The following is a 15592-nucleotide window of genomic DNA, read 5'->3' on the forward strand; positions in this document are numbered from 1 at the left end:
ATTTTTGAATCCCAGCAATAAGAAAACAAATTATTCCCAAATGGGTCAAAGACCTTAGACAACTCACCAAAGGAGATACGCAAATGGAAAGTAAGCATATGAAAAGATGCTCCACATTATAGGTCATCAGGAAATTGCAAATCAAAACAAAATGAAATAACACTACACAACTATAGAATGGCCCAAATGCTGAACACTGACAACATCAAATGCTGATGAGGATGTAAAGCAACAGGAACTCTCATTCATTGCTGGTAGGAAGGCAAAATGGTAGAGCCACTGACAGACAGTTTACTGGTTTCTTACAAAACTAAACATACGCTTATCATATGATCTGATAGTCATGCTCCTTGTTATTTACCCAAAGAATTTGACACTCATGCCCATGCTCTAATATGCCCGTGGATGTTTATAGGGGCTTTATTCATAATTACCACAACTTAGGAACACCAAGTTGTCCTTCAGTTGGTAAATGGATATATTCTGACATTGGACTATTATTCAGCACCAAACAACAACTACAACAAAAACAACGAAACCCAAAACAAAACAAAACAAAACAAAAAAATCCACATGAGCTTATAAGCTATGAAAAGACAGAGAACAATCATAAATGCATATTACTAAGTTAAAGAAGCCAATCTATAAAGGCTGTGCACTATGATTTCAACTGTAAGGGATCCTGAAAAGGCATAAGGTGTAAGATCAGTGGTGTCCAGGAGAGGGAAGTTGTGGATGAGTATACAAAAATAGGTAGAGCATAGAAGAATTGTAGGGTAGTGAAAATACTCTGTATGATATTATAACGATGTATATGTGTCATTACACATTTGTCTAGACCCATAAAATTTAGAGCACCAAGGGTATTTCACTAAGGTAAACCATAGACTCTGGGTGACTATGATGTGTCAATGTAAGTTCAGCCTTGGTTAAAAGAAAAAAAAAAGTCTGCCAAGTGATGTTGATAATGAAGGAGGCTATGCATATGTGGGGGCAAGTTATATACAGCAAGTATCTGTTCCTCCCTCTCAATTTTGTCGTAAACCTAAAACTCCTCTAAAAATATATATACTTTAAAAAGGTGAAAAAAACAGACAATACAGTGGAAAAATCTGGAAAATGGCATCAGTCATCAAAAGCTTAACACCATCGGAAACGGAACCAGCCGATATTATGTGCCACCCAAGGAGATGCACTGGGAATAGCATTACTCCCGTGATACACCTGCCAGAGATATATACTTAGGGCCTAATAATAGGAGATATAAAACAAATCCAAATTGAGGGGCATTTTACAATGGATAGTCTGCAATCATCAGAAATGTTGGGGTCATGGAGGTCAAGAAAAGCCTGAAGAATTGTTCCAGATTGAAAGATATTAGAGAAATACAACAGAGCAGAGCACATAATCCAGGATTGGACCATTTTTTTTATTTTGCTTTTTTGCTGTGGATGATGTTTACTGCTAGAGAACTTACAAAAGTTAAGTGGATCTCAGAGTGAGGGGTATGTAAGAGCACTTTTTTATGTTCTTGCAATTTCTCTTCAGTAAATGTGATATTGTTTCCAAATAAGATTTCAAAAATGACCTAAACATAAACAAATGAAATATTGGAGGAGGATACTTCAAGAACACGTGTAATAAAATAACAGACTTTAGTTCAGCGTATCTGTAGTAGAGATGGCAATATCCAAGTTAAGCAATAATTTAGGTGGAAGTATCAATAACAGCAAAAATTACATACATACAAATAAATACAAAACAACCGGTCATGTAACCTGCAAATATTCAAATGTGGAATCTGAGGGCAGTTGTTAAATATATAATTTAGCTGACCAATAGAGCTAAGTTCATTTAATCAATATTTTTACTCGTAGTGGAATTAATGGCAAAAAGTAAGCTTTTTGCATGCATTTCCCTGTAATGCTCCCAAGAACCCTATCAAAATAAACATTAGTGTCCTCACTGAAAGGAATTGTATTACAGAACATTGAGTTAACTCATTCCATGCAGACTTAGTGAGATTTAACCTAAACAACTTTAGCTATAGTACTTAGTGATAATTAGCATTATTGTGGAAAACTACCGTATGAAAAATTCCAATGGCTTTTAACCCACAATGCCATGCTATTATATGGCTTATCAGTGTTACATAGGTTACTGATGCCACAATTATTTCGATAATGCTGTTTTGAATTAAAATTGAAAATTGATTAACTTCAATGTTTTGAAAAAATGACTTGTAGAAGCTATAGATATCCAACTCGAAAAATAATGAACATATACAATTATCTTTTGTATCTGTATATTTTAATGAGGAAATCAGATACTCTCTATGGATTTTGCAATTACTACACTGAGTATTTTTTATTTTTTTCTTTTTTCAAGTCTTTATTTAAATTCCAGTTAGTTGACATATTTAATTAATACATTTTCAAAATTATTCAGCAACAAGATCTCTTTGCAGTAAAATTTTTATATGATACTTAAATAAAAAGTGGTTTTTGACCTGTGAGAAGAGGTATGCCTGATGACCTTGCTTTTGTTTTTGTTTACCATCTATAACTTTTTTCTTGATTCCTCCCCACCCTCAGATGTTCTTAATAAATTTAAGATGCACATTTAACAGTTGCGTCTTACCACCTGCTCACTCGATTCCTGTCTTACATGGGTATTAGAATATTACATGGGTTCTTCAGAACCTGTCACTACTGATATTGTCAATCTTTTCACAGAAGCCATGTAAGTTGACAAGTTTCTTAGATGCAGATATTCCTGAGTCAGTTTAAGGTTTAGAGGAGAGAGTAGGTAGGATAAACATAACATAAGGCGTTATGTTTGTTTCCTTTTCAAAACATAAGGCGCCGTATCTTTTTAATTAGTTATAGTGTCCAATTAATCTAGAAAAGATATAAATACTTCAAGAATACAAAAAATTATAACTTGTTAAGATTATAATTGTTATTATGAAAAATAACAGGTTTAATTGAAAAATAGCAAAAGTAGTTTAATAAAAGATAATAGCTTTAAAATATACTAAAATCGATAGCATTTTAATATACCAGATATGGTGCAAAAGTTTACGGATACTAAAATCTTCAGCCAGAGGGGATCACATCGAAGATAATTATGTCACAGTGCATGAGGGTCATATTATGACTTCTGGAGATACAATTGTCCTCTCCTTTTCTCTCTGCCTTCCTTTCTCTCTCTCTCTCTCTCTCTCTGTCTCTGTCTCTGTCTCTCTCTCTCTCTCTCTCTCTCTCTGTCTCTCTCTCATACACACACACACACACACACACACACACACACACACACAAGCACACATCTATGCTCGAGTTAAACCCACTCCATCAATCTCTGTGTTATGGAAAAAATGTAACTACAGAATACAGTATGATATAGTATGGTAAGGCATGGTCGTCCTTGTTCATTTCAGACTGATAAATTTTGTTCATGTGCTTTCCTAAACTTTAAAGTGTGGAAAATGTACAAGGATCACTTATAAGAAAAGCTTTGAGAATATTGTTCAAGATCTCTTTGGCTAGTGTGTAGTCCATCCTGCTTATTGTTTTCTTTGTTTGTTTGTGTTTCTGTTTTTGTAACATCACTCAGTACAAAAAAATGGATCTATTTTAGAGCTTCTTGTATTAAAAGTGATATTCACAGAGGAATTCCTCTATAAACCCTTCCCTCCTATGAAGAGCTCAATGCAAGTGGTTACTTTTCTATGAATAATCTGGTGAAAAGATTTATTGAAAACTCCCTTTGTTGAGACTGGAATATTATGATACATATATAGAAAGAGGAGGATAGAAAAAGAGGAGAGAGACACGATTACATAATTACTGAAGTCTATTATTCTATTTCCTAATAGGTATTTCTTAATACAAAATAATCCTTCATAATACTTTTACCAAGTGTATTTGAAATTAGAACAACATAGGTTCTTTCTATGTAGAATATGCATAAACACATTTTTTCCCTTTCTGTGAGCTATATTTGTCCACAATTGTAAAGTTCTCCTTTGTCCAGTAAAATGATTCATTCAAACTAAGTGCTCATCAACACCAGGCAATACAAAATAAAAAATAAACTCTACTGTTTCAAAGATAGAAGATTCTCACCATCTGAACATTCTTTCCCTGGATGGGTCATTTCACTTCCACCCAAAGTTGGCTATTCTTTGATCCCAAATCGGATTTTTTTTTTTTTTTGCTTGTCCTATGTGGGAACTAGAAGTGTGTATCTAAATCTCAAGGTTTGAACTATTCAGTGTATCAGATGAGCACCCTCAGTTTAGATGGAGAGGAGGTTTCTCACTAGGTTTCTTCCTACTACAAAGCTAATTTCTCTATATATAATGTTTTCCAAGTTTGTGAAAGTATAACTTACTTTGAAAGTGTAATTTTTCATCTTCCATAGATCTTATGTTTTTCATAAAGTACAGATTTGAGAAACAACATTTATCTTCTCCGATTTTACAACACAAAATTTTCTGGAATCCTTAGTTAAATTTCAATCCAGAATAGTTCACTGACTAAATCCTCAAAAAGAAAATAGTCTAAATTTTCCAGGAAGAGAGAAGCAATAATAATATCTAATACTGAAATGTCTTTATCTTCTTTCTTATCTTTTCTTACCCAATTTAGAAAATCACGAAGAACATTTTAGAGGCAAAATTATCTAATGTGTATAGAATTCTTAAAATTTCTACTTATTGTTTAACTGAGCCACAAATAGAGAACTGGAAGATTTTACCCCCCAATTTTTTTTCATCTTCCTTTACTACACACACACACACACACACACACACACACACACACACACACTTTTGTTCCTAGATGATGTCATGTGAAATTTACTGAACTTGGAATATGCCAGATGATGGAATTGCTACAGGAAAACAAAGATGAATATATCTATGATCTCTAGGAGATATGATCTCTAAGAGCTATGATCTAATAGGGTAATACAACTATCTCAAAGACCACCATTTCATTTAGATGGAAGCTAATTTTTTCTTAGAAAAGTCTTGCTATTTTAAAAGTATAAGCCTATTCCTTATTTTTCTTTTCATCTCTTTTTCTGTTCATTTGACACTATGAATTGAGGATAGACAAAAAGAGAACTGATGTCAATCTATATTAATCAAGGAAAGAATCATAAAAACATCCTTTAATTTATTTTTTATATTTTTTTCATGTTTACTTATTTTTGAGAGAGAGACAGAGCATGAGTGAGGGAGGGGCAGAAAGAGAGGGAGACAAAGAATCTGAAGCAGACTCAGGCTCTGAGCTGTCAGCACAGAGCCTGATGGGGCTCGAACCCAAGAATCCTGAGATCATGACCTCAGCCAAAGTTGGCAGCTTAATCTACTAAGACATGCAGGCACCCCAAACATCTTTTTAATTTAAAACAAAATTATCTACATGGCACTCATTCTTTACAAACTTTATCTAAATAGAAACAGTACTTTTCAATCATTTTGCAGATTATTTTTTTCTTACATTTTTACATTTCACATAGACATGTTGCTTGCACAGAACATATTATAAAGTTTTCTACTGAAAACAGTAACAAAAATCGTTAATTGGAAAGGTATGCATAACATAATATGAACAATGTCTTCAGTGTCAATGCTAGATACATAAAAATTCCATATAGTAATAACTAAAATTGACTTGTACATCTGTAAATTTAAGTCAAATGAGATATTACTCTATGCAATTTTCTTTGACATAAAAGTATGCTGAATTTCTAACAAATACACTCAACTATTTATGAACATGTATTTGGCAAAACAACTACTTCTGAGGGCTCTCCATATATATAAATTATAAACAAAGGTTCCTTTGTGAAGTTGGTGTATCAAATAATCTTTTAAGCAAAAATTAATTCTTATGACTCCTCAGAGATTATTTACTAATATTGATTATAAATATCAGAGGTCAAGATATGTTCAAATTTCACCCAAATTTTGCCTTTTCTTAGCAATTTCCTTTGTAGTATGAAGTCACATGCACCTAAGATTTTCAATAAAACAATTCAGTAAAGGAGACTGGATGGATGACTGGATATCTACTGGATATATATGTCTATTTATATAGTATATCTAGATCTAGATGCACAAATCAAAATATTGTGAACTATCCTCTTGTATGTATCAAACCTTGGCAAATTCCATATAGCAACAAGTCCAATTTGGCATATTGCTTGTGCCAGATAAGCTGATATCCTAAAGAAAGTCAAAAGACCCGTGCTTAACAATAGTTGATTACTACAGAGTAATAGATAGTAAAGTGTTAATCTTTTTGAATAGACAATTAGATAAAAAGCAATATATGTGCTAATTGTATGTGCCTGAAGTGTTAATGAGAAGACCACAGTATTGCACAACTAGTTGTGATTTAACAGAAAAGGGGGAAAAAAGCCAGCTGAAAAATCAAATGACTTAGTAATTGGCATTAACGAATATCAAAAGCCATCTTTTAAAGCAGAGATTAGCTACTAAAGCTGTCTTAGAGATATGTGGTCCATTTGTAATTAAAATAAAATAATAATTTAGAGCATAAAGTTCTGCACTGCAAAAATCCTCACACAGTACAAATTATAAGGTCTTGTAAAACTTAAGAACAGCTAATATGGGGCGCCTGGGTGGGGCAGTCGGTTAAGCGTCCGACTTCAGCCAGGTCACGATCTCGCGGTCCGGGAGTTCGAGCCCCGCGTCGGGCTCTGGGCTGATGGCTCGGAGCCTGGAGCCTGTTTCCGATTCTGTGTCTCCCTCTCTCTCTGCCCCTCCCCTGTTCATGCTCTGTCTCTCTCTGTCCCCCCCCCCAAAAATAAATAAATAAACGTTGAAAAAAAAAATTAAAAAGAACAGCTAATAATAACAGTATATCAATTTAGAAAAAAAGAAGATGAAATGCAACCCAGGATGATTTCAAGATTAAAAAGTTGTTTAGTGGCACCTTGGTAGCTCAGTTGGTTGAGTGTTGATTTTGGTTCAGGTAGTGATCAGGGTATTGGGATTTAGCTCTGTGTCAGGCTTGGCACTGAGCGTGGAGGCAACTTAAGATTCTCTCTCTCTCTCTCTCTCTCTTTCTCTCAAAAAAAAAAAAAAGAGCTGTTTAAAATTTCAGGTTAGGAATCCTTTTCTTTGTCAGAGTCTCTTGGTTCCCGCTCCCCTTCTCATGATTAATCCTGCCTTGATTCAGCCAATTCACTATTCTAGCACATGTGCATCACCTCTAGAGACATTAAACAAGTTTGGCTTTATCACCAAATTTTTGTGCTTGTTATAAAATGATTTTTATTTTATTCTAAATTCATTGGCAAGAAATGTTTTATCTTTATGCTGTGGATTTCTTGTTAACGTCTTACATCTAATAATTGCAGGCAACTTAACTCCTGAAAATTTAGCTTGTGACACATGAATTTGCCAATAAGATCTGGTTGCTTCCACTTTTGACAATGTGGGAGGTCTGCTTTAGAGCCTCCAGTCTCCTTCATTAATTCTGCTTTCCCCTTGCTTTCACACTTTCCCTCTTTCTTCTCATGTCCTGTCTTTCTGACCCACGACTTCCACCCACCCATCTTGTCCCCACAAACTAAATGGTTTCGGTAGTAGCTTTTTATTATTATTATTATTATTATTATTATTATTATTATTATTATTTTACATGGCATTGTCACATTAAAATCATAATACACTAAATCTAAATGAATGAGACCTTTCTGTGGAATTTCAGGCACCCTGTAGAAAGCAAAGAAGACCAGGGTGGCACTGAGCACATGTGGGATATTCGTAACACTCCCAAAATCTTAATGATTGTTCTACTTACAAGGAAACTTATTTACGATGGCCATTGAAACTCAATCAGGTTGGTTGGTTTAGTGATTACAAAAGCACTCCTATCCTTGGCAGTCTGTTTCATATCTAAGCATCGATTACTAAGGAAACCTAATAAAGGGGTTTATAATAAGCAAAAGTAAGTCTACTCTCACGGTGGATATAATACTTCAGTATACACCAACTAATATAAAAGCAGTAGGTGTCTTTGTGAAGAATGATATTAACAGTACTTCATCATTTGAAATAATCTCTCCTTTGAATGACTATATATTATCTTGGGAAATATATGGTAAGAATCTAAGATGTATCCCCTACACTGTGAGTTAATATGAAAAGATTTCTGAACCTCAATTCGTTTCAATTTGCATAAATTTTGTTTTCTGGTAGAATGTTGTAGGGTAGCATCAGGCCACAGTGCCTTCTCCAATCACTAAAAATGAGTGAAAATATTGAAATATGTCATATTTAAAGACATTGGTGGGCTGTGGAAGGAATGATGTGTAAAGGTACGAAAGTTCCTAACAGGAAGAGATTTTCTTCAGCAACATGGACCTTATAGCTATTTTTGAGAAAAATGTAATATTAACAGGGAAAACTGAGGAACGGCAAACAGCAACACCCTATTTTCATCTCCTGTATGTTTAAGATTATCTAAAGGGAGACATATTTTTAAGTCAAGGGGTTCCAAATGTTCAAACAAACAAACAAAAACCAACAACTCAATCAGCTATGCACTGGCTACAAGATATAATATAAATATAAGAAGGCAGTTTAAAACTAAAAGGAAAGGAAATATAAATTGCAAAGTTCTATATTGTAAACAATGAATGGGGCGCCTGGGTGGCTCAGTTGGTTAGGCGACCAACTTCGGCTCAGGTCATGATCTCGCAGTTTGTGAGTTCGAGCCCCGCATTGGTCTCTGTGCTGACAGCTCAGAGCCTGGAGCCTACTTCAGATTCTGTGGCTCCCTCCCTCCCCCTCTCTCTACCCCTCCCCTGCTCATGCTCTGTGTCTCTCTGTGTCTCAATTTTAAATAAATGTTAAAAAAATTAAAAAAAAACAATGCATGTAAGGTTTCTATACCCCTGTTAATAGCAAAATACATAAACCCTCAGACTAAATATATTTTGGGGAGAAAAGATCATGATTTAAGGTTTAATCATAAAAAGTTCATGTCATTCCTAAAATTCTATGCTCCTGTTAACATAAGTTTGAATTCTGCAAAAGGAGAAAAGACATTGACAATATTAAAATGAGATAACAACATGTATATTGAAGATTTTAACCAATGTTTTTCAATGTCTGACAAATCAGTCACAAAAATATTAATGATATATAGTGTTTAAATGTATGATTAATTAATTTACTTAGTATATATGTTTAGAAGACTATAACCAAAACCCGTGGAAAACTTTTTCTTATTAAAATTGGTCATATACTGGAGTGCCTGGGTGGCTCAGTCGGTTAAGCGTCTGACTTCAGCTCAGGTCATAATCTCATGGTTCACGGGTTCGAGCCCCATGTTGGGTTCTGTGCTGACAACTCGGAGCATCAAGCCTGCTTTGAATTCTATGTCTCCCTCTCTCTCTCTTCTCCTCCCCCCTTTCACTCTGTGTGTGTGTGTGTCTCTCTCTTAAAAATAAACAAACATTAAAAAAATTAAAATGGGTTATATACTGAGTGTGAGGAAAAATAAACCTCAACAAGTTAGCACCATGCAACTTATTCTTTGGTCACAGTGTATTTAAACTAGAAACATAAAGATAACTTCAAAGCATCAAATTATTTAATTTTTTTTAGGTTTATTTATTTTTGAGACAGAGAGAGACAGAGCATGAACGGGGGAGGGTCACAGAGAGAGGGAGACACAGAATCTGAAACAGTCTCCAGGCTCTGAGCGGTCAGCACAGAGCCGGACACAGGACTCGAACCCACGGACTGTGAGCTTATGATCTGAGCCGAAGTCCGACGCTTAACAGACCAAGCCACCCAGGCGCCCCAAAGCATCAAACTATTTATTTATTTATTTATTTTTAACATTTATTTATTTTTGAGACAAAGAGAGACAGAGCATGAACGGGGGAGGGGCAGAGAGAGAGGGAGACACAGAATCAGAAGCAGGCTCCAGGCTCTGAGCCATCAGCCCAGAGCCCGACACGGGGCTCAAACTCACGGATCGCGAGATCGTGACCTGAGCTGAAGTCGGACGCTTAACCGACTGAGCCACCCAGGCGCCCCAACATCAAATTATTTAAAGCAAGATGCTGTAAATAATTTCTGTGCCAAATAAGAAAATACAATGCACATTAGAAAATTCTATGAAAAATTTTAGAGATGCCTGGGTAGCTCAGTACATTAAGCATGTGACATCAGCTCAGGTCATGATCTCATGGTTTGTGGGTTCGAGCCCCACATCTGGCTCTATGCTGACAGCTCAGAGCTTGGAGCTTGCTTCAGGTTCTGTGTCTCCCTCTCTGTTCCTCCCCCTCTTGCTCTCTCTCTCTCTCTCTCAAAAATAAAGAATAAAAAAATTAAAAAAAAAAAAGAAAATTCTATGAAAAATTTTAAAAGTCTAAAAAAAAATCATGTTCAAGAACTTAAAGAGCCAGGCGCCTGTCTGGTTCAGTTAATAGAGTGTGACTCTTGATCTTGGGGCCATGAGTTCAAGCCCCATGTTGGACATAGAGTTTACTTTAAAGAAGAAGAAGAAGAAAAAGAAGAAGAAGAAGAAGAAGGAGGAGGAGGAGGAAAAGGAGGAGGAGGAGGAGACAGAGAAGAAAGATTCAATATGGTTGAGTTGTTATTCAAAAGTCCCTTGCCTATTTTTAAACATTTTTTTGATGTATAAAATCAGTAAAATATCAGATCATCAGAAGGTTTATATTTATTTTTAAGGGAGATTTGTAGTCTGATTTTAAAGTTTAGAATGTAAATTTAAATATTCAAGGTTCTACCAGATTTAAAACTTCAGTAAAACTAGAATCATTGGAAGTGAATACACTTTACCAAAGACAGATAAGTCGACTAAGTAACAGAATAAACTCATAGTCTGTCACTGTATCTATAGAAGCATTGTCACTGTAGTTTATATGGGAAATGACGGACCTCGATCAAGATTGCTTAGAGCAATTGGATATCCTGATGGATAAAAATTAAATGGAAAAAAATTAAAAAGTCCATGATTCCCCAATATATCATTCATAAATATTATTCAGGGTGTATCATGGAGTAAAATGTATGACCATGTGGCTGCCTTGATTCTACATTATGTAATCAAATTTTTATTTAAGTGCTTTTATTTACCATCATATATTTAATATTAACTTCTAGAGGTTAATATTAACACATTTATTTATTTTTTTAATTTTTTTTTCAACTTTTTAAATTTATTTTTGGGACAGAGAGAGACAGAGCATGAACGGGGGAGGGGCAGAGAGAGAGGGAGACACAGAATCGGAAACAGGCTCCAGGCTCTGAGCCATCAGCCCAGAGCCTGACGCGGGGCTCGAACCCACGGACCGCGAGATCGTGACCTGACTGAATTCAGACGCTTAACCGACTGCGCCACCCAGGCGCCCCAATATTAACACATTTAGCTTCCTTTCTAGACAGTATACTTTTCCTTGTTGGAAACAAAAATGCTATTGTATTTTAATTCACTTTAGTCAGAACTCTTTGGTAGTAACTGATAAAAACTGAATTTTAAATAGGCTTGATAAAAAAAATACCATCTTCCTACAAAAGAACAAAGATTACATGTTGAGTAGACTTTGTACGATACCTATTTATTTTTTCTGATAACCCTGATTTCTCAAAGACTGCAAACATTTGCAATATTCAATATGCAAATATATTGATACCATTTTCAATATACTTATTATCCTGGGGAATATTATTTTAAAGTCTTCGGATATACTAAACTGTGATTCAACAGACCAAGTCCTGCAAATAAATAATTTTAAAGGACTTGGGCTTGATAAATGTCTCCTCCAAAGTCTTTGTCTTGTGGAATTAGGAATAGATGGGAACCAATTTTACCATCTTGTTTTCCCTCACACAAAATTTTTCTCTTCTTCCACCTAAGTGTGAGTAAATTGAGATAACTTCTTATGTCTACACTACCCGGGGTAATATTGCAACTTAAAACAATCAAAATTTAGAGTTATTTTTGGACACACATTGTCTGATTTCACTAGAATAGAAATGATAACGAGTGTCACTTTGTAGAATATCCTCTAAAGAACATCATCTGTCATGATATGTTTCTGGTCATTTTCTTTCTCCTCTGAGATTTCGATATCTATTTATCTTCTGCAACTATGGTACCTGTACAGTTTTATCAGTAAATAAGAAATTAAATGGGACGGTTTTGTAACAGATGAGACTCATCTTTCTTATATTTTGACCTTGTCGTCTGTTCTCCAATATATGATGGTATTCCATAGAAGAAATTTTAGTGAAATGCGGCATGCTATGCTACATAACGTACCGGTTTAGTACTCATAATTTCTGAGTTAAAATTCCCTGATCATGTTCTCCCCATTGTCATGTGAGGCTGATTATCCCTGCTTGATGGTAGAATTGAAATAGCTAGTAAAAGAACTTGGCTCCAAATAGCATTAATAATTCTTAATAATATTGAAAATATTGTGTTAATGTTAATATGGTTATCAGATTTTAATATTAATCTTAATGGTATATATTCGAATGCATTTTTGTCATGCTTATGCATGACATGCTATTTTTATGTCAGTCCTTCGTGTATTGAAGGCATATTCTAGCAGGGTGAGGTGTTGTAGGAACAACTTTTATGGACTGTGCCTCTAGTATGTATTTAGTAGAAAAGTTATATCATTTTTCATAACCTGAAATGTATATCTATATTATAATCAAAGTTTTAAAGAACATATTTCTTAGAGTGATTATACTATGAAAGCAAACCCACCCTACTTCCCATTCTCCATAATTACACCACCCAATTTTTCATATTGTTACTTCTTTATCTTTATTTTCCATTAAAATGTCATTCTTTCAGATACCTCGTTCACTTGTTCCTTACCATCACTCTACTGTAATCACTTCATAATACTTACACATCATCAAACTGATATAATATTATTTATTTTTGTGTTTATGGACTTAACCACTGTGGCATGAAATTTATCAGCCTTGTTTACCAATGTATTCACTGTGCCTAGAACAATGTTAGGCATACAGATATTTGATCCTGTACAAAGAGTTGTTAAATTATTTCAGGCATCAGATTCAATGACAGTGGTAAAAATACAACCCCAGAATTAAAGTGACCTTAAACCATGAGGATTAATTTCTCATTTATTAATATGTCTATTTTAGACAAACTAGGGTCTGTATCCCATATCTCCCCACCCCAGGGATCCAGTCTATTAGAAGAGGCACTAAATTGACATTTTTCTGTCCTGTGGCAGAGGGAAAGAGATCTCACTAGGTTTATCCATTGGCAATTAAATTCTCCTATTTGGCCATGACTCAGACCACTGCCTTTTACAATTAGTTGGCCTAAACTAGTCAGATGGCCTGAGCAAATGGGATGTAATACATGATAAAATACTATTGAATAGGAGGGCAGAGAGATGAAAATATTTGGCGGCACAATGCAGTAAGTATTACAGTTCATAATAACTGACAGAAAGGTAAATTTACTGAGCCATAATCGTAATCAGATATGCAATCATATCTGGTAAGTATTGCCAAATTTATCAGCAAACCTCCCTTGATTAAATATCAGGAATAGAGAAGTGGGTTAGATGGAGCCGAGATACAATGATTTTATTAACATTTCTTACATTTTTATGTTTCCCACTAGCAAACAGATTTTTTCCTAATCATCTGTTAATTTAAGGAACAAAACAAATCTGGGAAGGTAGACAGTGAATTATCTCTCTCTTAATCTGGCTGGTTTAGATATATTTTTGACCTTTTATAGCCTGGCTTGTTCTTATCCTTCTGTTATTATCTTGCACACTTAGGACACAATTGACAGAAATTGACTTCGATGGTATGATGTTGATTTGAACTTCCCTATCTACAGCTGCTAATATTATTATCACTTTCAAAGAAAAACATTATTGCTAATAAAATGATCCGTTGCTTTACACAAAGGTAGCAATGAGTTGTTGATCACCTCACAAGCAAATTAGTTATTGATCAATTCTGTTTAAAAAAAATCACATAACTCTCTTGGATTTTTTTTCTTTATAATCTGCTATTTACCATAGAATAAAAATTATGAAAACATCTACCTTTGTGGAAAATAACTACTTATTGTCTTATATTTTAATTTGTCTAGTTTTATAAGAAGATTAACTATAGGACAGATAAACACAGGAAATATTTGAGACTGAGTCCATTTTAAGAAATGTCCTAATTATAATGCTGATGCCAATCAGTGCTCATTTGAATGGAATTAAATTAATCCAGATTGCAGTGGTAATTAAGTCCCTTGTCAGTACCTATTGAGACTACAGAACCTTTGCCTTCCCACCATAAACATATTAAGTTGGATCAGGAAACATTAGTTCTAAAAGAAAAAAGGAGGGTTTGAACATGCACTGAAAGAACAACAAACGAGATATTAACCCTACCTAATATTTTCAACTAAGTGTAAATCATCTAGCATTATATAATTTACTTTACGCACATCTGATTTCAAACAATAATGGAGGCATTTGATCTGCAATAAATCACTTATAAAACAAGAGATACCAGAACTTCAGTAGTCTATAGGAGAGCTCAGTGAAATCTTAATTCTGTACGCAAAGGCCATCTTAGCTGGAGGATGGGTATTTAAAATCTCAACTGTTGTTCATAATAAGACATAGCTTGTGTTCTAAGCTACTTTTTGATCTTAATGCTTCATCTTGTTATGAAGCTAAACTATTTTAACTCTGTCAGAGGTTGTTTTCTCTTTGAACCTAATCCAGTACCACATGGATCATCCTAGCCGTCCCCCACTGCTTGACTATAATCAACCTGCCGACATAAAGAAACAGCTCCCACCATCCACCATCTATTTACGTATTTTTCAGTCCTAACTGCATATGTACAGGCATGTTAGAATTATTACAACTTATTCCTGTGAAAAAAGATTTTACCAAGTAGAGTACAGTTGTTTACATTCCCTTTTGTTTAGTATTAAAACAAACAATGTAGGGGCACCTGGCTGGCTCAGTCTGTGGAACCTATAACTCTTGATTTCAGGGTTGTAAATTCAAGCCCCACATTGGGTGTAGAGTTTTTTTAAAAAATTAAATCAAATTAAAAGTAAGCAATATTTTCCAAAGTTAGTTAGGTCAGCACCATTCTCTCCCATCACCTTCAATGGAGTTCTTACGTATTTGTAATATATTGATTCTGTTATACAGTCTGCATTCTATTGAGATCCTTCTCTATCCTGGATATTTTTTTTAGATATGCAGAAAGTTCAGTGGGTTTTAACAAATGCTTAGTATCTTGGACCCACACGGCAGTGCCATGTATAGGCCATTCTTTTTATTCACAGTGGTTATGTTGAGTAAAGTCACCGTGAACACTGAAGTTTTGCATATTGAGCTATTGTTTCTAGGAGGAATTAAGGGTGAAGTTTCAATATTTTGGTCACAATATTTTTTTAACCGATCAATACATACCTTTTCCAAATGTGTGTTTCTGTTTATAGGCACCGTGTGTGTGTGTGTGTGTGTGTGTGTGTGTGTGTGT

This window comes from Felis catus, chromosome C2 (genome assembly GCF_018350175.1).
Source record: "Felis catus isolate Fca126 chromosome C2, F.catus_Fca126_mat1.0, whole genome shotgun sequence".
Taxonomy (NCBI): Eukaryota; Metazoa; Chordata; class Mammalia; order Carnivora; family Felidae; genus Felis; species Felis catus.